At 45.7% G+C, this 23,477-nt stretch overlaps 1 protein-coding gene across 11 annotated transcripts in view; it reads left to right on the forward strand.

The window, feature by feature from the left end:
• The window catches only part of slco4a1 (solute carrier organic anion transporter family, member 4A1), a 183,881-nt gene that overhangs the window by 18,905 nt on the left and 141,499 nt on the right, over positions 1-23,477 (forward strand). For 2 of the 11 annotated variants that reach the window (XM_078555068.1, XM_078555059.1), the window contains exon 2: positions 20,153-20,284. The exons of 7 other annotated variants lie outside the window; for them this stretch is intronic. The gene's annotated coding sequence lies outside the window, so the exon portion shown is untranslated. Of the gene's footprint in view, positions 1-4,202; positions 4,223-20,152; positions 20,285-23,477 lie in introns of those variants that run through there. 2 more of the 11 variants (XM_078555067.1, XM_078555064.1) reach the window with 2 other exon arrangements.

Below are 23,477 nucleotides of genomic sequence, written 5' to 3' on the forward strand. Positions count from 1 at the left end.
AATAGAATATGTGGAATTAGAGAACAGATAGAAAACCAAGGAAAGGGATATCAGGGCTGGCAATAGAAGTAATCACTGGGCAGCTAAGACCAGCATTAAACATTTCTAGCCTATATATGGCACAACCTTGCACAGTAAACCTTTTCAATTCTGTTCCCATTCAATGTGGCCCAATCTCAAACTCAGAGGAGCACTCCTCATGATAGTGGCCTGAACTTTTTGTCCTACAATAGCCATCCTTAATGGGAACTTTGAAGGCGATTATCCCTTTGTACTGAATTTTGAAGGTGTGCACGTTATCGGCCTGCTTTTGCCAACTAGAAATTGGATCAACGCCATCTAAGTTTGTTCGCCTTACAAACCTGACCCTTGTAGCTAGCAGAAAGGAGAATGTTACATTCTGTCTCAGAGGTGGTATCATACCCAGGTCACACAGTGAAAGAAGTCTGTGTTAATTCTTTGGAACCATTCAATCCTTTGGAATGTACATTCTTTTCAAATTGAAAAATGGTGTATATTGGATTGTTTCAAACATTTTCTTTGTTAATTCTTTTTAACCCTAAGGATCTTTATAGCAGCCAAAATACAGGACTTCGGAATCAGTACAAACCAGAAAAATAAACAAAAAACATTACCTGCCAACCACTTCTGAACAATGACCTCAGGAAGGATTGCAAAGATATGAATACATTGACATTCATTGTTGTTAATGTCTATAGAACATGGAAAACTCTCTCTCTCTGCACTGAACACCTTGTAGAAGGTATTATCCAAAATAGGCCTATATTGAGTGTTGGCAGATACCCCTGGGACCAGAAAGCGAAATTAAATACAGCCTGGAATTAACTTTGTTGACTGACTGCGCTAAGGCTGACAGCTTTTCCCTGTGTTCTTCTATAAATTTTTCCCCCTCAACCACCAATCATACCTGTTCTTAAATGTTGACTGTGTCAGTAATTAACTCAGGTAGCGCATTCTGCAACCTCACGGCCCTTTGTTTTATCTTTTTAAGCAATTTTTCTTTCTATCCTAAATGCCTTGCATTTAATCGTATATCAATGTCCCCACATTCTAGATCCCTCAGCCATCAAAAATAGTACATTTTCATCTACCCTGTCCTGTTGTTGCGTTTTACCTTTATGAGATCGCCCATTCGTATTTATATTTTCATTTCCTCAGCACTTACCACATCCTACTGAATCTGCACTGTGCCTTTTCTATCGATTAAACATCCTTATACTATGAAGTGCAAAATTGTACATAGTACATTAACTGTAGATGACTAAGGGTTTTAAATAGATTCACCTTTATAAGACCATTTTTACATTCTACATTTCTTGTTATAACATCTAATGTTCTATAAGCTTTTTTTTCTTGGCCTTTTCCAGCTGCTTTTAATGTATTGTAGACGTTAACCCTCAAATCGCGTTGTTTTTTCACATCGTCCCATATTCCATCATTCGTAGAATCATAGAATGGCTACCACAAGAAGGAGGCCATTCGGCCTGTCGTATCCATGTCAGCTGTATGCAAGAACATCTCGGCTAGTCCCACTACTCCGCCTTTTCCTTGTAGCATTGCACATTTTCCCTCAATGTGCTCATCCAGTTCTATTTTGAAGGTTGCAATTGAATCTGCCTTCACCACACTCTCAGGCAGTGTATTCCAGATCTTAACTACTCGCTGCATAAAAAGGTTTCCCTCATGTCACGGTTGGGTTTTTTTGCCAATCACTTTTTTTTGCCAATCGATGTCCTTTGGTTCTTTACCCTTTCCATCGACTCTGTCATGATTTTGAATACTTCTATCGAATCTCCTCAACCTTCTCAAAGGAGGATAACTCCAGTTCCTTCATTCTTTCTACATAACAGAAGTCCTTTATTTTTGGTAACTTTAGAAAAGAAACAAAAATAAAATCACCTCATATTTACTGATACTGAATACCATCTACCACATTTTGTCTATTCCATCATCTCATCAGCTTTGCATCTGCTTTTGGTTCTCAGAATTATTTTCTGGTGCATATCTGAGTGGCAGGCTGACAACAAAGAAGAATAATTCATAGGCAGCAGCGTAAAGTGGAGATTATACCCAAAAAACTGGTGAAATAAGGCATTGGATTTGCTGATTGGAAAATATAACGAACTTAGGTCATTTTTAAAAATGCATATCATTATAGCTTTGGCAATAAGTGGACTGGTAATTTAAACAGTATTAGATAATCAATTATACTTCAGATTCACTGAAGCTAATTTGTGCCTTTTGGTCAATAACCTGAGCACTGTTTTACAATGAATAATATCATTGAGGATCGCTTTTAGTTTAGAATGTGCTGGAACTTCATTGTGGTTTCACTGAACGTAAATTGAGTTCTGTTCTGAAGTAACCTTTTGAGAATTAAAAAAAATACACGTCAGGACACTATCTGTTGGATGAACATGCAAACTCCTACTTAATCCATATATGAAAGACACACTGACCCAGAAGTTTCTCCAACTGGTCAATGACTGGTCCATGAATTAGATGTGCCCTCGCTCATTTGAGCTCTGATAATTTGCATGGCAAGTTGTTGGAAGTGGATGCTGGAAATGGGTTGGCACCTTCTACAGGGCGTCTGGGATCTGAGTGAACAGGGCAAGCAATTGGATATCTCCTTAACCAATCAGGTTGGAGGATTGCACAAAGTCTGAACGAGCAAGTGTGAGTTAGAAGGGCAAATTCAATGTCAAGTCAAAGTACAGAAAGAAAAATAGGGGAAGAAAGTGCAGAGACACAACCAAAGGGACAGCATATTTTCAAAATACCTAATGCTAATTAAAACATGAAGGAATGAGATTCCATCCTTGTACTTAATTTTCAGTACAGAGAGTTTGATTGGCAATAACTTCATGTTATTAAAAGAATACATAGACTTGACTTTCTGTGGCGCATTTACTTTAGGCAGAATCTTTCATTCTGAAGTTTAAGTTTAGTGGTGGGTATGGAAGTAGGAGTGATTTCCATTGGGGAGTGGGACTGCTGACCACATGCGATTTTGGGCTGGTCAGCTCACTACCTATTCATCCATGCGGAGTAAGGGCGAATCTCTTGGCAAAGTGGGCAGGAAGTCGCCATCCCTGCCATTACCTCATGGGTCCGAAGGTCTAGGCACCACATTTGAAGGGCACCCAAACAGCTATTCAGTCACTGCAGGCCTTGAGCTCCGGGTTCTACTGAGATCAGGATGTCACAGAAAAGAAGAAAACGTGCGGCCTCACAGTTCAGCGAAGCCTTCGTGGAGACTCTACTCCAGGTCGTTCAGGAAAGGCAGGAGATGCTGTTTCCCAGGGCTGGCAACAGGACGCTCTCCCGTCTGACCACCCCACCTGGGTGGAGGTCACAATGAAGGTCAGCAGCCATGGGGCCCAGCACAGAAACACCCAGCATGGTCGCAAGTTGATGAACAATCTGCTGCACTCCGCCGGGGTAAGTGCACCGTCTACTCACTGCAAACTGACACTCATAAAGGCATCAGGGAGTCCAAGTGTTCGAATGCACAGGGATGTCAGACAGGAGTTTGGATTGCAGCACCCACCAGCAGATGGGACATCTACACCGAATGTGTGCCAGCCATTTTATGCTCTCAATCTTTTATCAGTTGCAGGACATGCTGCTTCTTAATCACTTTCTGGGGAGAACTCAGCAACTGCCATAAGCATGCATGCTCCTAAACTGCTGATGCACCCATTGGGATGACAATCAATCCTTCTGTCTTTCTGTAGGAAAAGTACACCCACAATAAGTGGGAGCACTCCCAGACTGGAGGCAGAATTCTGGATATTTGAGTACTCACCCTGTATGAGGAACAGGCGGCCAAGCAAGCCGGGAAGGAGCAGAACCTTGCCCGTGTTGAAGGCAAGATAGGACATCCCCAGGAAGCCAGTGAGGATGCCTTCAGTCTGCAGTTGTCAGCTGCATCCACAGTTTGAGACATTTATTTAATTAAGGAGCCTGCTTAGTCGATCATTAAATCTTTCTTTTCTCTATTCCAGGTACCAGTAAGAAAGGGGGGAGGCCATCAACCCAGACCAGCCACAGCTCCATTTCTAACCCCTCCTCAGAGGAGGGTGTCTCAGAAGCCTCCGAGGATGCACCGTCATGGCATTCACCTGCACCCTCCAATAGCGTAGATACAGTCACCTCGGTGGGTCCGCGTTCTAGAGCAGGCTCAAGGTCACATCTGGTGAGCACTGCACTGACATGGGTCCACAGCTGGCAGAGGAAGTGACAGCCAAGGTCTCTGACACTCGGAGGACTGCTGGAGACCAGGCCCCTGCTCAGCCCCATGCAGGTCACAAGCCTCTGGACTCCGCCCTAAGAGACCTGTTGGAGATACAGAGACAGGCAGGGGAACATCAGGCAAAGTTGCCAGAGGCCATGTGCAGACGCAACCAAAGGCTACAGGGGTCTGTCCACATTCTGTCTGCTGCCACAAATCTTAGCAGCTAGTTTTCATTGTTAATATTCCAGGGCTTGGCCTGGGCTGCATGTTCATATCAAAAGGCAGTAGCTTCAACATAATTAATTTTAAACATTATTGACGCCAGCTCCCATCACATAACTGACGTAAGCTACATCCCAACCTCACCAAATCATGCTTATTGCGAAAAGCAGCTTCCGTAGGCATTTCCTAGGAACTGAAATTTGTCTTAATGGGATAGGTTTTGACATTGTGTACGATGGGTGAACCAGCAGGCTATTTCACAACTCTCCCGAATTTTTACTTCTATTCAGGAACTGCAGTGCATCCCATTTTTTTTTCCCATGGATCTAAAGCCATCTGCAAACCTAGCCCGTTGGCTCCAAAGCGAGTCCTGGGTTCCAGCAGCAGTTTCACCATAAAGTGGGTGAGCATATCATTCTTTCTTCCTCTATCCTTGGCTGCCTCCATGGAAATGGTGGCGAGTGCCTTGGAGACCCAGGTCCAGCAGAATGCACAGTGGCTGCTGGATATGTGCTCGGACCTGAACTCGGTCGCTCTAGCCCTGGGTGCAGTGCAGCAGTGGCTAAATGAGAGGAGGCTGGGCACCCCAACCCTCCTCCAGGTGCCCCTTCTCAAGGAGTCAGGGAGGTGCCATTGAGGACCCACAGGGAGGAGGAGGAGTGCCAGCCAGGCACCCTGGGGGCTTAACACCAGGGCACTCCAAAGGTGCTCTGCTGCTCCACCCCCCCTCTGCTAATGACCCCATCACTTCCAGAAGGTCAGGTCGAGGAGGGTGCACCTGCACCTGTGCAGGAGACCCTTAGCAGGTCGGGGCCCTCTAGGCCTCAGGCCACCTGAGTAGGCCCGCCAAAGCCATCATAGTCATCAGGGCACAGAAGTCAACAGGCTGCCTCCACCTCAGCAAATGTTGGGGCTGCATCTAGATGTATTGGTAGGGAAAGAAAGATTAAGAAGTATTGAAGGCACACAGGTGGCACAGGTGAACAACCATCGTATATAGTTTTGTCACTTGTAAATATATGGGCAGAGTTTTATGCCTCATGGGCAAGCGCGGGCCTGACCCGAATGGACATGAAATAGCGCGAGATGGAGTCAGGCGAGTGTCAGAGGGTGCGCGCTGGTGTCAGAACCGCGCCCGCCAACAATTAAAAGGCCACTTAAGGCCATTAAAGAGGCAAATGTTTGTGATTCTACATTGCCCATGTGATTTCGTGCTCGTCACATGGGCAGGCAGGCAGCCCACTTTTAACGAAACCTCATCCAAGGGCAGGATAAAAAGGGTCAGCAGCATTGCCAGTGTGAGTAGTGAGGAGTTTAGGAGATAGTTTACTACTGGTTGCTTATTTGAACTTGACAGCTTCTAAGACTACTAGCAACTAAGGCTGAGTTCAGTCTTAGCATTTCTAGGCTTCATTTCAGGACTCATTGGTGTCTCCAAGACCTCTGGAGAATTTTGACCGTGTGGACCCTTCCAGGTATCCGACTGCCATCCGTTACATGGATAATGGGGATTGTGGTCATTGCTGGCGGCACCTCCTCTGAGGAGGAAGAAAGGGGCAGAAGGGAGAGGAGGCCAGGTGTCCCTATTCAGCTTCCAGGGGAGCGACCTGTGGGAGGAGGGGCGCAGGCACTAGGGGCGCAGGGCCAGCAGGAAGTCCAAGGCGGGAGGGGCTGCAGAAGATGCCACTGTCTTGCCACCAGGGTTTCCAGGCAGCGATGCAGCTACCTCAATATGTCCGAGGTACAATGCTGAAGGGGGCTCCGCCTCTCCAGGGAGACTGTGACCTCCATTTGTCAGATGATTGGGCCTGAGATCAGCTCCAACTGTGTGGCCATGCCAGTGGCTTTGAAGGTCACAGGGGCCCCCAACTTCTATGCCTCCGGTTCTTTCCATGGGTCAGTGGGGGATCTGTGTGGAGAGTTCTAATCAGCTGTCCACATTTGCGTAAAGCTGGTGACAGAAGCTCTGTTCAGGCGGTAATGATATTTATTCATTCCCATATGGACGAGGCCAGCCAGGCAGAGTGAGGCAGAGCGAGCCAGAGGGTTTACAGCGATTGCTGGGTTCCCCCGCATCTAGTCAACTGCACACATGTGGCCATCAAGGCGCCAGCAGGTGAGCCCGGTGCCTTTGTCAACAGGAAGGGATTCCACTCCATGAACATGCAGATAGTGTGTGACCACAGGATGCAGATTTTACAAGTCTGTGCAAGATACCCTGGCAGCTCTCATGACACTTACATCCTCGGACACTCCCAGGTGCAGAGGCTCTTCAGTGTTCCAGCCGGACTGGATGGATGGCTGCTGGGTGACAAGGGCTATCCGTTGAAAAGGTGGCATATGACACACCTCCACCACCCAAGAACAGAGGCAGAGCAGCGTTACAATAGGAATCATGCCTCCACAAGGCAGTGATAGAGGGGCCATTGCTTTTCTGAAGATGCGTTTCCGATGCCGAGACTGTTCAGGGGGAACACTACAAACCACCACCCCCCCCCACCAGCAGAGTGGGTGTCACTGATAGTGGTTGCATGCTGCACTCTCCACAATCTGGCTCTGGCAAAGGGGGACCCACTGAAGGAAGAAGATCTTGGGGCAGCCCCACAGGCCACAGGTGATGAATCTAGCAGTGAATCAGAAGAAGAGCACGTTGAGGAGAATGCTGAGGGTGAGGAGACAGACCTCGGTTATCTCCAGGGAGGCAGGGATACCAGGGACACCTTGATCCAATGCTCCTTCAGCTAGGCTGCCAAAGATCAGCTTCCGCCTCATGCCAGGGCTGCTGCCTCCATCCTGGGTGTTTGAAATGACCCTATCCTTTGAACCCAAAGTCCACTCAGTGCCTGTGCAATAAAGTTTAGAGACACTCACATCCAGCATTAGGTACTGGCGTACCCTGCACCTACAAAACAAGTGAAGTGTACTCAGGCCATTAAGACAAAAGCAAAATTTATATCATGTTGACACTCACATCAAATGAAAATATGGTGTTAATGGCCACACCAGCAAACATATTAACAAAACATGGCAGAACAGAAGGTCACCCATGTATAGTCCCTCTTGTGCTCATGGTGCCTTAAATTTAGGCTGCATTTTGTTGCCCCCACCATTCCCCACTGGCAGCGGCATTGGAGAGCCTGCTGACTCTGGTGTCTTTTTGGCCTAGATGACCTTGGTTGTCGTCCTCTGGCCAGTGGAGCCTGTGCTGGCCCCGCCTGGGAGGGAGTGGCCAGTGCCATGGCTGGCATCTCCCCAGTCACTGCAGCCTCATCAGATGCCACTGGCAGAGGGGCGGAAGAGCTGCTGCCATCATCCAAAGCACCCAGAGAGGAACCGCAGAGATGACAGGCAGCTCGTGCGCCAATGTGAAGTCACTCTGCACCTCCCTGCTCATCACTGATGGACGGGCACCTAGCTGGGATACTGGGCGCCTCATCCATCTCCCACACTGGCACTGACCACCTGAGGTCAGTGCCTGCTTGAGGGCTTGCGGGTCCGAGCGCAACCCCAGGAACCCCTGATTCTGTCCCTGGAGTTGCCTCTCCATGAGAGTCGCCACTCTCTCAATGGAGGAGGCACTGCACTCGGCCATGAGGGTCAATGCTTGCTTACGTTCCGCATGGACTCCTCCATAACAGAGACCATGGCACACAGCCTCTCATGGATCTCCGCCAGATCCTCCCACGCATTTTGCTGGACATCCAGCATCTGCCACCTAATGGATGACTCCAGACGCTCATCATCGGCCTTCAGTTCAGCATGGTCCTGGTCTCCAGCAGTCCTCCGACTGCCTGCACCCTGGGCAATCTCTGCCTCCGCCTGCTCCTCAAGCAAGTGTGAACTGCCCTCACCACTGCATTGACATTTTAGCCGATGATCTAATGGCCATCAGGTACCGGTGCCTGGTTCAGAGAGAGGGTGTGATGCAAGGTGCGTCTAAAGCCGGTGATCCTCTGGCGTCACAGGTGGCTCTTCAGATTCCTGCGTTCGAGTGCGAGTTGGAGCATCTAAGGGAGAACAATGACATGTCATTGGTTTAAGTAATTACACTGTCACTGTGCATGCTGGTGAGATTATGGAGATCTGCATCATGGTGCCATCATCCTTCAGTGCTCAATGGGGACTCCAAGTTTGAGGCTCCCATTAATGATGAGACTACAGAAGAATGTTTGCACAATCCAACACTTACCTCTGTGCACGCACTTTTACCCTTTGTCAGAGATCCCTGCCTCTCTACAACTGGCTGACTGAAGTGGGTGGTGCCTCTCCAGACCCAATGCATCCATTTCATACATCGTCAAAATTAAGAGGTTTGGGGGCCTCCCGCTGTCCTTGATCTCTCGATGGTGTTAGGCGCCTCTTCTCCTGAAAGGGCAGAGGAGCATTGATTGGTCCACTCTCTCCCTCAGCGCCATTGCAGCCTGGTCAACCCCATCTGAGGAATACGTTGCAGGGCATATCTGAGTCAAGGTCCTTGGCCCGCAAGGCACTCAGCCGAAGCAGCCAAGGCTCACCCCCTTGCCCAGCTCCGGCTTCATTGACAGTTGGCGCTCAGACGCTAGCACCCCTGAGTTCCACGGGGGGGGACGGCCAGCCCTTAACCTTCTCCACACTGATCCATGCCAACTCGGTACTTACTCTTGCTGAGCGTAGCAGGTTGTTGAACCTTTTGCGGCACTGGACCCACGTGCGCCTCACAACGTCGTGGCCGCTGACCTCGGCTGCCACCTCCTCCCAGGCTTTTTTGGTCTGGTGCAATGGCCTCCTCCTGCCATCCCTGGCCACGAGAGTGTCCCGCCTGACACCCACCTCCTCCACGAGGCAGTTGCCCGAGAAACGGGGGGTGGGGGGTGGGGGGGGGGCGGTGGGGTTGGTGGGGTGCCGAGTGCCCACCCAACTTGCCCTCCCACCTGACCTTTCCAGCCATTGGTGTGGCCATTGTTCCAGTCTCTGGACCGACTCTAAATATTCTCCTCTGGCAGCCTTCAGGGAACTGCCTTTGCCCGTTTTAAATTGCCCGCCAAGTTTCTATTGCACCCGGCGCCCGACAGGTTCCCATCCCCGCCCGGCCCTTCCCGACCATTCAGAAAACACATTTCACGTCGGACGGACCCTAATTGGCCATCCGGTGTGAAATCGCGTTTGCAACGCGACCATGGCTGGGAGCAGATTCCACATCTGCTTCCGCTCCCGCCGACTTGGCACTCACACCAAGCGCGAAATTCAGGCCTACGTTCACTGCAATGTTTGGAAGTTTCCTGGGTTCCATATTGCTGCTAATTGCTTCAATGATTGCAGGCATTTGAGGATCTGGAATGTGAGTCCGACAATGAACTCCTATCAATTCACTTCTCTCACATTATCAACATAGTCATTACTCAATAATCCCACATGTGCATGATTAAGCCCTGCCCATCATTTGTGAGTGTGCGGTCTGGCCACACATTATGCAAGCTGTTACTTGTAGCTCAATATGTTCTGACCTCTGAAAACATGTTCATAGAGATCATTGCAACTCCTGCTGCCGTTACCCTGATATCACATGTGGGAGGATATTAAATCTGCTGTTGAGCAGCAAGGAACACTGTAGATGCAGTTTTATGTCTGAGAGAGTGAAGCTCTACACTCTTCTTAACAATAGAAAACCAGAAGCTGCCCTACATGTCTGTAGAAAGCTGTAGTGGCCACATCCAGTCATTAATGGCCTTCCTTGGTGATTAGTCATTTTGAGCTAATATGCAGGTGAAAGCAGGTGGGGGCAACGGGCAAGTCAGCCTTGACTAGAGGTGGGATTTAAATGTAGGATTTAAGAGGTGTGTGCAGTTAACTAAAGCCTTTGTCAGACCTCACATGGAGATTTGTTTGGCCTGCTCATCTCCTTGTCAAGAGTGGCAGTAGACCTCACATAAAGGGTTTGCGACCAAAATGCATCGGACGTCATTGAAGGACAGGGCTTTTAGTGCGTGAGGTGAGAGAGAGAGTAGAATGGGCTGGAGCGTGCCGAGGACTGTGAGGCTATCCATGTGAAGCATCAGCAGCTTTAACAGGGCTCTGCAGGGTTCATGCAGGAAAGATGTTTGCCTTGGCTGAGCTGTACACAATAATGGATTACAGCCTTACAATAATGCTAAAGCCATCTAGGACTGAGGCTTGTAGGCTGAGGCTCTGCAATCGGTGGGCCTGGTGTGATTGTTGCTCAACAACCCAAAGTGTAGGGAAGGCACTCTCAGTATCTCAAACGTCTCAGCATGATAAAGATGTCAGGGGATATGGGTTTAGTATTTGCGAGACAATTGTTGTTGTAGGACCTTGAGAGCTCCTCAGCAACAGCCAATCACATTCATCAATAGAAAATTAGAATTGAACATGAGGCTGAAATGTGACCACAGATGGCAAATCCAAGGCTAAGGGTTTCAGGGTAGTGCGGGATGTGTGAGAAACATGATCAACCGTCATCAATCTGCATGAAGGAACATCTCAAGAGGGCCAAGTGGTGTTCTCATGCTGTTCCTCCCTGTGCACTCGTTATCTGCTTCCCCGTGAAAGAACTCTCTGCTAGGATTTCCCGCCCCCCCCCGGCCCACTTTGGGAGCAAGTGTGAGGGTAACATGAGTGCATCCCTGCTGAGGTTAGATTTGACATTGCTTCCAAGTTACCAGGCACATGGACTTTGTGAAGACATGGGTGAAATCACAATTCTACTTACAGGTGCCAAGATTGCAGGAGAACAAAATGCTGTGCAGGTTCGAATGCACGCCTTTAGTGCCTGGGCTTTACATATTAGCATAGTTTGGTGAATGCAAAGGATCAAACTGCCAGCAGAGCAGATGGGAACTAGTGCAATTTATTTCAGCTATCATGAATCGAGGTACATTAGAGAAAAGTATAATGTCTGAAATCAAAAAGGAGCTGGGGCCTTCCAGCCAGCAGAGGTTAGAAAACCAAAAAGTTAAATGTGTTGACAGCTTACTCTACCTGGAACCTGGCATATATCAGATTGGCACAGGCCTGTCTGCCATGTTGTACCCCTGCTATGGCCTCTGCATGTACTCGGCAACATCCTGGCCCTCATTAGCCCCATCCCTTTCACCGTCCTCAAAATTGGAAAAGGTATCTCGGTCCTCCATGTCCCCCTCAGGCAAGATATCCCCTCTTTGTAGTGATAGGTTGTGCTGGGCGCAGCACACAATGATGACCTGGGGCACTCTCTGTGGTGAATATTGGGGAGCCCTGCCTGAGTGGTTCAAACATCTGAATCTCATCTTTAGGAAGCCTATTGTCTGCTCAATCACGGATCTGGTGGAGGCGTGTGCCGCAATGTAGCTCTCCTCAGCAGCACTGTGTCGACGGTGAATAGGTGCCATCATCCAGGTCTTCTGGGGGGATCCCTTGTCCCCAAGGGGTCAGCCCTGCAATCGCAGAGATCCTTCAAAAACCTGTGGCACCTGGGAGTGGGTCAGAGTGTAGATGTCATGAGATCTCCCTGGGAACAAACAGACAGGATTTGCCACCTGTGGTCACATATGAGCTGCACGTTCAATTCTAATTTTCTATTGATGAATGTGATTGGCTGTTGCTGTGGAGCTCTCAAGGTCCTATGCGTGCAGTCAGTAGTCCCTTGTAGTTGTGGAAAACCTGAGATTTCTGCAAATCCCGATGCTCTTGCAGCCTGGCTTTCAGGATCCAGGTGGAATTGAACAAATTGGTGCACTCACTTGCCATCTCCTGTTTGCACTTGTGTGTCGCTGACTGGGAGAGAGCACATAGGCCCCCAGTGGAGCCCTGGAAGCAACCACTCACAAAGAAGTTTAAGGTGGTGGTGACCTTCAGAGCCACTGGCATGGGATTCCCTCCAAATCCTTGCGGCTATAGGTCATCATGGAGAAGCTGGCAGATGTCTGCAACCACATTCCGGGACATCCTTTTGCTTATCTGTAGATAGCTGTACTGCCTGCGATACACCTGTGGTTGGGTCATTGCTCCCCGTTGCAGTGAGCCTGTGCATCAGCATCCTGACCTTCTTGAGGCCCCAGTGCCTCTTGCTGCTCAAGCTGTTGCTCCTCCTGGACCTGTGCCAGCTTGCGATGGGCCTTCCTTCTCTTCATCTGGATGGGAGCCAGTAGAATGGCAGGGTTGCCTGGACCCTGCATCATCTAAGCCTCAGTGGATCTCTGAACGAGTTGAAGTATCGAATCTTTTGAGCATATTCTTTACAGGTTTTCCTCCATCTCAGAGCCACCAAGCCAGTGCTAAGTCCTATGCCCGGTTTCTGTTTAGACATGGCATCCCCGCCCCACCCCTTCCAGTTTAAGGACATTCTGGAGGAACAGAGGTGGGTGTTCTTCCCGTTCACACGTGCCTGTGTGGAGACAATGCTCTTTGAGTTCGGTGACAAGAGCCATCTGCGAGAAGCCTCCCTCTGACACTATTCAGCTGCCTCCAGTACCCGCCAGACCCTACAGAGAGACCATTGCCTTGGCAACAAAGAAAGACTAACCACATGAGCCCTTGTCAGGCATGACCATTCACCCGGGAGGATGGAGATTTGGAGAAGGGAGTTTGCTGTCATCCACCAGCCATGCCCCTTGGAGGCGTCCACCTCTCTACCTCCCTTAATCCCTGCCTCTGACGGAAGCTACTGGTAAATCACATAGGTATGAGACCCATGAGTCAGGGCATTGTGGACTTCACCGTTGAGAGGAGAGCACAACTGAGCATGGTTCTCATCCAGCTGCCTCATGATTATTAGGGTGTTCCTTCAGTCGGCCACTTGTGATCACCTTGAACTCCACCCACGCGAAAAGACCCTCCTTCCACTTCGGGGATCCCACTTACCGAATAACTGTATTTGCCAGGTTAGATTGAAAGAATGGTGCTTGTCACCTTTCAAACTCACCCCACCACCAACTTACCCCATCACCCTTGACCCACCTAATATAGTCATTCCTCTTCCCTCGGTCACCCTTGTATCTCTCTCCATTACCCTTGCACCAAAACCATCCACCACCACAAGCCTTCCCTCCCTTCTGAACCCACACCCGTTACTGTCCCCATGCCCACCCTGACCCTTCCCATTATCTGAACCACCTTTTTGTCCATTTACATGACCCTGCTCTCCCCGTGCAACCTTCCCCTACCCATCTATCACCACATCCTGCTCCCCACATCTGACTGTGACTGCCCAGTACCCTCAGTTCAACCCCTAGGATTCCACCATCGACATCACTGACCCTGCCCTCCAGGACCATCTCTCTCCCATTATTTCTGCTCTTAAACCTCCCTCCCCAACTCAGCCATAGGACCCCCAGACCAAACAGGAAAGGCCCTTCCCTCCATTCCACGTTGCTGCACCCTCTCTTGCTGCCTCCCCTCCCCGCTCCTTACCCGAAATCTCTTCCTTCCTCGGACAGCCTCCTCCCCTTCACCCCTTTGCCTGCGCCCCTTGTCCAGCCTCTGCACCACCCTTCTATCCTACCCCAGTTCCACCCTTCACCTGCCTCCCATCTCCAGCGTCCGCTCCAACCTACCCCACCCTTCTACCCTTAGCCTGCTTCCCAAATGCAGCCTCACTTCACCCTCCCTCCCTAAACCCCTCTTCCACCTTTCACCTGCCTCCCATGTCCAGCCTTTGCGCAGCTTGTCCTACCAGCACCCGATATAAGTCAAGTTGCGAGCGGTCTCCAAGAAGATGAAATCAGTATTTGCTCACCTCAAAGCCGTGGATGAAGTGAAGCTTGCCAGGTGCATGTCACCTCTGTACAGTTATAAAAGCGAACTTTCTAACGTCTTGCTGGTGGGGAACTTAATTTGGAGGGGAAACTTAATTCCGGCGAGGTGCCCTTTTAATGAGCAAGCACGGCATGCTAATACATGCAAAAGGGCTTCCCAACATTGCTTGTTGGGATGTTCGGCCTGCCATTAACCCGCCTTGAAAGTGTCTGGATCAGCATTCCAAAAGTTGATCCCAACGTCGGGAAACTGATTATTGGCTTCACGTCAAATTAAGTTTCCGTGACCACTGAGCTTCCCGCTCCTGGCAGGACCTGAAGATTCCACCCTTTATATCCACAATGCAAGTACAGGAACTTTACGCCTCTCAGTGCATTTGAATAGAGTTTCAGACAATGAGAGGCTGTTTCCGCAAAGCTAATGATGGAGCAGGGCATCTCCGACAGCAACTTTGATTTCTATGATAAATTGTGCCGGATGTTGCTATGGCATTTGCACTTAAGTGCCTTGGGGTGTTTTAGCACATTAAAGGTGCTGTATAAGTACAAGTTGTTGCACTTTAATAACAATAAGTGCTATTAGCCTCACCATTAGTTTGACAGCAAATTTTGGGCCTACGTCAGTTATGGTCAAGGGTATCACATCATTACATCTTAAGTTTCCCCACAGTATAGTTAAGTATTGTGCAGAATGGGTATTCTCTGGCATGCAAGACACTGAAACTGCTTATGGGAGTGATCAGCAATGTTGTACCTTAGGGGTTATCTAAGGCAGATCCGAAACTTGTAATATATGTATACTATCTTCTGTACACCCACTGTACAGAATCTGACTTAAAATATTCAACACATATGATCCCATATCCACTGCCTCCACAAGAGCTAAAGTACTTTTAACAACCCTTTTTTAATGTCTGAGGCTCCCAAGGTAAAGGTATCTAGAGCAGGAGGACTATAACACAGCACAGATGACATTTTCACTCATAGGCTAATTGATAGGGACTATATATTCCAACCATCTGGAGTGAATTCCTTGCAGGAACCTCCCATGTCAGGGTGGTTGTCAACTTTGCAATCTGGCTGATCAGCTAATATTTTATGCAGCATTTCATCGATCACTACATGGTTTCTTTCAGAGTCCATTGCTGAAAGGACTTTCAAGCACCATGATGTTCATGTTTTCACACATGTCTCTGAACTTGTCATCAGCAAACAACCCTCCATTATCAGTCAGATACTTCGCTATGTCCCAAGTCTGGTCTGAATCCATTGCTCCATGACTTTGTTTATAATAACCTTTTTGTCCTTACTAAGTATTTTTGTAGGAAAGCTAAATCAGACTGCCAGTCTACAAAATGTAGAATTAAAATATTTATTTTTATCCCATACCTTTAGATCCATGACAACTACTTCATTAAGGTTACGTGCCAATGGAAGGCTTACAATATAACATGGTAGTGTCCTCCAAACTTTTTTTAAGATAAAGATTTTACACTTCTCAATAATATCCTGTATTATCCTCATATACTCTTCATCTACCATACCTGGATCTTTTAACAGAAATTTTAATCTTTGACAAGTAAGATGAACAATTGTCCGTGTAACTTTAAGACAATTTGCTTTTTACTCTGATTCTTATCACCTGATGTAATTAGTAACCATCATGAAGAGAAACATCAGGTTTTGTTAAGAGGACATAATAATGTCATCACTGAGTAAATTGCAGATCCACTGACTTTCCAAGAATAATTGCCAATCATGCTCCATGTCAAGTTTCATTAGTGCATTTTCCATAGAAGGTTTACGCAACAGGGTTAATAAATCAACATACGAATTAAGAGCAGGAGTAGGCCATTCGGCCCCTTGAGTCTTCTCTGCCATTCAATAAGATCATGGCTGATTTGATTGTAGTCTCAACTCCATGTTCCACCTACCCTCGATAACCTTTGACCCCTTTGTTAGCCAAGAAGCTATCTACCTCTGCCTTAAAAATATCCAATGACCCTGCCTCCATCGCTCTCAGGGAAAAAGATTTCCAAAGATTCATGACCCTCTGAGAGAAAACGTTACTTCTCATCTCTGTCTTAAATGGGAGATCCCTTATTTTTAAATAGTGTCCCCTAACTCTAGCCTCTCCCACAAGGGGAAAACTCCTTTCTGCATCCACCCTGTCTAGTCCCCTCAGGATCTAATATGCTTCAATAAGATCACCTCTCAGTCCAGTGGACACAGGCCCGGCCTGTCCAACTTTTCCTCATAAGATGATCCTCCGTGCCACCCCATCCCAGGTTTCAGTCAAGTGCACCTTCTCTGAACTGCTTCTAGTGCATGTATATCCTTTGTTAAATAAGGAGACCAAAACTGTACATAGTACTTTAGATGTAGTCTCGCCAATGCCCTATACAACTGTAGCAAAACATCTCTATTTTTATATTCCATTCCCCTTGCAATGAACAACAACATTCCATTTGCCTTCCTAATCACTTGCGGTCTGCAAAGTGACTTTTTGTGATTTGTGTACCAGGACACTCAGATCCCGTTGTGCCTCAGAATTATGCAATCTCTCTCAATTTAAGTAATGTGCTGCTTTTCTATTCTTCCTGCCAAAGTGGACAAGTTCACATTTTCACACATTATACTCCAGCTGCCAATTTTTTGCCCACTCACTTAACATATCTGTGTCCCTTTTCAGATTCCTATGTCTGCTTTATCCACATTGCTTGTTACTCCCTCAAAGAAATCCAATAAATTAGACAAACATGATTTCCCTTTCACAAAAACATGTTGACTCTGCCTGATTGCATTGAGATTTTCTTAGTGCCCCACTGTAACCACCTTAATAATAGATTGCATCCATTTCCCTATAACAGCTGTTAAGCTAGCTGGCCTATAGTTTCCAGCTTTCTGTCTCCCTCCTTTCTTGATCAGAGGAGTCACATTTGCTACTTTTCAATCTGATGGGACCTTTCCAGAATCTAGGGAATTTTGGAAAATGAAAACCAATGTATCTATTTTCTCAGCAGCCACTTCTTTTAAGACTTTAAGATGAAGTCGATCAAGAACTGGGACTTGTCAGCTTTTAGTTCTAATAATTTTCTCAGTACTCTTTCCCTGGTGATTTTAATGGTTTTAAGTTCCTCCCTCCCTTTCACCTCCTAACTCACAATTATTTCTGGGATATTTATGTCCCCTACAATGAAGACAGCTGCAAAATATCTATGTCTACCATTTTCTTATTATTCATTATTTATTCTCCATTCTCACTGTCGAGAGGACCAATGGCCCCTTTACTTATTTTTTTCCTTTTTAAATACCTTTTTTAAATTTGTTCATGTGATGTGGACATCTCTGGCCAGGCCATCATTTATTGCCTGTCCCTCATTGCCCTAAAGAGGGTGGCAGTGAGCTGCCCTCTTGAATCGCTGCAGTCCATGTGTTGTAGGAACACCCAAAGTGTTGTTAGGAAGGGGTTTCCAGGATTTTGGCCCAGCGACAGTCAGAATAGTGCATGACTGGAAGGAGAACTTGCACGTGGTGGTGTTCCCATCCATCTGCTGCCCTTGTCCTTCTTGCTGTTAGCGGTCATGCGTTTGGAAGGTGCTGTCGCAGAAGAGTTGCTGAGTTCCTGCAGTGCATTTTGTAGATGGTACACACTGCTGCCAGTGTAGTTTCTACCTGTAGAAACTCTTCCTATCTGTTTTATATTTCTAGCTAGCTTTCTCTCATACACTAATTTCTCCCTCCTCATTAATCTTCTAGTCATTCTTTGCCGTTCTTTATATTCTGTTCAATCTTCTAGCCTGCCACTCATCTTTGCAGAATAATACACTTATTCTTTCAATTTGATACTTTCTTTTACTTCCTTAATTAGCCACAGATAGTGTGTTCTTCCATTAGCCTTTCCTTTTCATTGGAATGTATCTTTTTCTGAGTACTCTGAAATATCCCCTTAAACGTCTGCCACTGTACCTGTACTGATCTATCTCTTAACCTAATTTCCAAGATCACTTTAGCCAGCTCTGACTCCATGCCCTCATAGTTGCCCTTATTTAAGTTTAAAGCACTAGCCTTAGATCCACTCTTCTCTCCCTCAAACTGAACGTGAAATTCAATCATATTATGATCACTGCTACCTAGGGGTACCTTCGTTTTGAGGTCATTAATTAATCCATCCTGGCTCATTGCGCATTACCAGATCTAGTATAGTCTGCTCTCTGGCTGGTGCTAAAACGTGTTGCTCTAAGAAACTGTTCTGAAAACACATCTATGAACTCATCATCTGGACTAAGTTTGCCAATCTGTATGTAGATTAAAATAATCTATGATTATCGCCATATCTTTCTCATAAGCCCCCAGTGTATTTCCCGTTTACCCCGTCCTACATTGTGGTTACTGCTAGCTGGCCTATAAACCACTCCCGCAAGTTAACTTTTATCTTTGCTATTTCTCATCTCTACCCAAACTGATTCCATATCTTAATCTCCAGAGCTAAGGTATCTGTAAGGAATCTCAATGTAACTACGTCAGTATTTCTGAAATGGCTGACTCCAGCTATTTTACATGGAATTACAGTTCTCTTTAATGATCTCAGTGCGTTGTCATCATCAACTGAAACAAGTAGTACTTTCCGTAATCTTGCATTGAGCCTCACTACATAGTGAATCGGGATAACATGTTAACCAATCTGTTCCACATACTGTTGAAATGCAAGCACTATCTAGCACTGCACAGTTAAGAGTCAATGACCAACACATTCGGCACAGAATTAAAACTCTTTGTGACAAGTTCAATTTTGTTTCATATTCATTATCAGCTTCATCCTCTTCCTCAGAATTCTTTGTGTCATTTTGAGGACCCTGCCTCTCTGCTTTGGGAATTTCACTGCATAATGGTACTTTGAAACACATCTGAAGCACCTGTTAACTTTTCCTTCAGCATTCTTCTTGTTTATTTATTATTTATTATTGCTGTTCCAGCTCTGTCTTCTGCTTTCATAGCCTGACCTGCCACCCTCATTCTGCTTGTCTTCAACCCTTCCATTGTATTGACACCTGCGTCCAGTATGTGGACAATTTTGAGGCCTCTATTCTTTGCGTCACTGCAAAATGGCTTATTTGTGTCACTAAAGGGCTGATGTAATAATTATTTTCCAGGACTTTTTTTCATGGCAGCAGACATCCGATCCAGAAGGAACAGATCTCTCCAAGAACCAAACATTCATTAGAATATGAGACACCTTAGTGCAGTCCAACAATTTAAGCGCTTGTACTGACCCAGTGATCTCCAAATTGAATTTCATCAATCTTTTGTACAGTCTGTTAAAGTCCATGATATATTCCTCCATGGAATTACCATCTGTTCTCCAAAGCCTATTGAAGTCTGACTATGCCTCAAGCATAGATCATCCTTCTTGTAAATGTCATCCAAAAATTCTAAAAGAAGTCCCAAACCTTCATCACTATCCAACTGACAGATATCCAGCTCTGAAAATACTTTACTTTTGCTTCTGTAGGAAGCAGCAACACCAAGACTACTTGCTACCTCCCTGGTAGGAACATAACCCATGTCCATATATCCATTTAATTCTTCCGTTTGTCATATTGTTCAGACTCCAAGAACATCAGAGGATAATCATACCCTGACAGTTTACACTTGCTTGCTGCCATTTTTCACAATGTCTACTAGGATTCTAGCATTCTGCCTGAATTTTTTTCTTCATTTCCAACCTCCACCCTTGACAAACATCATGTTTTTTTTTGAGAAAGCCAAATGGTGAAGGATAAAACTTGAGTCAATCCTTGTATATTTACTTGCACAGTTACCTCCTAACCTATGAACCACGTTTTCTAGGGTTCAGGTGAATATCCAGTTCATGCCCACCATCTGCAAATAAACACAATTAATATCCAATTAACACACACATACTCTCTGTTTGCCCTAGGTTAATGACAGACACACCTGAGTGTTGCTATCAATGCGTGGTACAGCATTGCACCAAGAGTGAAACTGCATAATGCAAAGCTTCAAGTCTGCAGCTGTTGTATCCTTCAGCTAAAAATCTCTTGGATTTCAAGTAAGATGAACCTGATGAAGCATCCTAAAAGCATCCTTTCCCTTTGAATTGCTAATAATGGCTCATGAAATCAGTATTTTAGTAATGCCCATCCTAAACAACGGGATTAACAGTGAACAGTATTTATTTCCATTTCTTCTTGGGTTTATCTTGATTAAGCTGTATTAGCGTACACCATACTCAATGTTATCCGAATTAAACCACAAGTTTGCAAAGTTAAACGGTGCAATGCTAAGGAAGCTAAAGATAACTGTATTTCTCAGTGTCTGTTTATCTTGCATTTTATAGCTCATTTCAGTTTATTGTGAAAGTTTCAATGCTCAGTTTACAGAGCTACAATTTTGTAGTATTCTTGCATCAGAGAATGCACAGTGCAGGAGAAAATCTAGTTAATTTTGCCTTTAGCCTGTATGCGCAAACATCATTCAGCTGGGTTCCTGAAAGTGTTTTGCAGTTGTAATATTTGTTAACTATTACTGTAGTGTTAAGTGTTACTCCCTGGTAATGGGAACACCAAAAAAAACAATTTTCTGATAAACAATAGTACTACACAAAGCTTAAACTATTTTGTGCATTATTGCAACACAATTAACTCCATTATGGCACAATTGCTGACCTATCAGCAAAAGTTCAGTGAGTAGTGGTTGCCAACAAATGTATTTTGATCTTCATTGTTAACCTTCAAGCAATACTAAAGCTAGCTATAAACTGTAAGATAAAAGAGAAATGTAGTCATTGTTAATGCCCTCTGAATTGGCCTGGCGAAGCATGTATAATTGTACACAATTGCAGAAAATTTCAGTATTAAAATCAGACGGACCAATGACCCAAGCAATGTCAGTCTGCTAATTCTGCAAAAATTTCCCTCACTAACATTCAGGGCCCAGACTCATGCTGGGAAAGCTGTCCCACAGAATAATTAAGCAACAGCCTGATGCCGTTATACCCTCACTCATATCTATAAACCAGATGCTAGATTTCATGATCACCACCCTTAAGTGTTTCCTATCCCACTGGCAAGATAGACAAACTAGATGAGAGGTGGGGGTACAGTGAGATATTGCTTAAACAAAGTAACCTTGACATTGATTATGAGTCCCAGTAAGGCTTTTGGCTTCAAATCAAAAGAAGGTCAATGAGTTCTCACACCGATCTCTACAACATCTCTCCCTTTCAATTGAGAAATCGGTGCTGTGTTTTCATTATAGTTTGGAGGAATTAGGCCTGAGAGAAGCAACGGCACAGAATGTTTAGTGTTGAGTTTTACAATTCTGAGGTTTTGTTTTATTGGAATACGAAACTTCGGAAGTTGTGGTAAACACCTCTTTTGTCCGTGTCCCCTCTGACTGCACCAGGGAAACTCATGTATTGTAGCAGATCTTTCCCAGATGAACTTGGCTGTTAAGAGAAAATCAGATGCATATATAAGCCAACTGAAATGGCATAATGTAAAGAATGTATTTTTCTGCAAAAGCAGACTATATGCTCAATTGAAGATGAAGAAATGCAAAGCCTTTTATCTCCAAGTATAAAATTTAAGCCAGGCAGAAATGTCTTAAACAAGGCATTGAAGATGCTTTGTGGCACCCTATTTACTAAATGGTATCCTCACTATGGGCAGTGATGTGAGTTGTATGTGTGTATAATAGCTTGAATTTAGATCATTTTGTGAGTCGTTTGCCTTTCAATTGCTGTTACGTTGACCTGAAACCAGGTGGCAAGATCATCTGTTGAGAACATGTGTCACCAGAGACACACATTGTGACCTAAACACCTGGGTGAAACCAGCAAAACCTCCAACTGAACCCAAGATAAAGTAGGTTAACGGTGATATGACTTTTTTTACAGACCTATGAACTAGAATTTCTGGCAGTGCTTTCTTCAAAAACCCTTTTGAACTAATACATTAAGAAATTTAGCATGAAGTTTTGAGTGTGGACTAAACTCAGTACTTGAGCATGGAAAATTCAAATGTATATAATTTATCCATCTAGAATCAGTTTTTGAATTTAGTGCATGCACAAATATTGGAGAAAGCTCCACTAATTCCAGACTGGATCTTATTTAATATTCTTGGATGCAAGTTTTTGGGTGGAGAGCTCTTGTTCATTTTAAAAGCAGCCAATTTATTTATTACTGTTATCTGCCACTTCCCCTGGCTTTCCTGGAACCTTGCATGTGGGGAAGTGGTGAGGAGAGTTCCGGTATTTTCTCTTGTTTCCTTACCTGCTGACAGTGTTGACTCCTGATAGGGTACAGACATCCTTTAGCCAGGAAGCAGAAGAGGTTCTTCATGCATCAGGTAAAATAGCAAGCATAGGCATCTTGTTTGGTAATAATGGGGTTGTCAAAGTTAAGGTTGATCTGACCTCCACCAACAATAATGCCCATGCATTTTGTAATACTTTAGTGAATAGCGATTTAAGAGTCAGAATGCTGGCATGATTTTATTTCCTTCTCATGATCTAGCCATTCTGAGACCAATTCTAGAATCTACACTCCTAGCTTGCCAGAGACCGACTAACTCAGCATAGAGTGGGCATCAAACCTAGGACCTTCTGGTGCGTTAGACTAGTCACACAATATCTTTACCAGCTGACTTGATGAAGGAGCTAGAAATTAGCTAAGCATGTATTTAATATGCAAGTCGAGGCCTGGTCAGGCAGTATACATCTAGAGTTCTAATTGTCTTGCTCTAGAACTAAGAGAGAACCTCTATTAACTAAAACATTCAGCAAGCTCTTTTGCAATAAAGTTTAAATCTAAAGAGTGCTTTGCCAATCCCAAGTCGTGTGAGACTCCTTCCAACATGAAGTTTCTCTCCACTCTGCAATCTGGTTTACACTGCAAATTTAGCATTCATTTGGCACTGACATTATAGGCCATATTTTTGTTACTGAGGCGGGTAGCGTGAGTCGGGAAATTTCAGAATTTGGCAGGCTTGCCTTGGTTTAAAGGGCCCGGCTAGGCCTACGCTCAATCTGGGGAGGCAAGGTCGGGATTGAGTCGGCCCCAGAAGCAGATCTTAGGCAGCCTCAAGGATAGGCGAGTGTTGAGGCAGGCTGTTTAGAAGGCTCGCCTTGGTTCTCTGGGACTTTGTCTCAGTTGTTTTAGAAGCTGTTAGATCTTTAGCTCTCACCCCTTATATCCCCTCACACCTGACCCACCCCCTATGACCCTCTCGTACCCCGAT

This window comes from Cetorhinus maximus, chromosome 13 (genome assembly GCF_964194155.1).
Source record: "Cetorhinus maximus chromosome 13, sCetMax3.hap1.1, whole genome shotgun sequence".
Taxonomy (NCBI): Eukaryota; Metazoa; Chordata; class Chondrichthyes; order Lamniformes; family Cetorhinidae; genus Cetorhinus; species Cetorhinus maximus.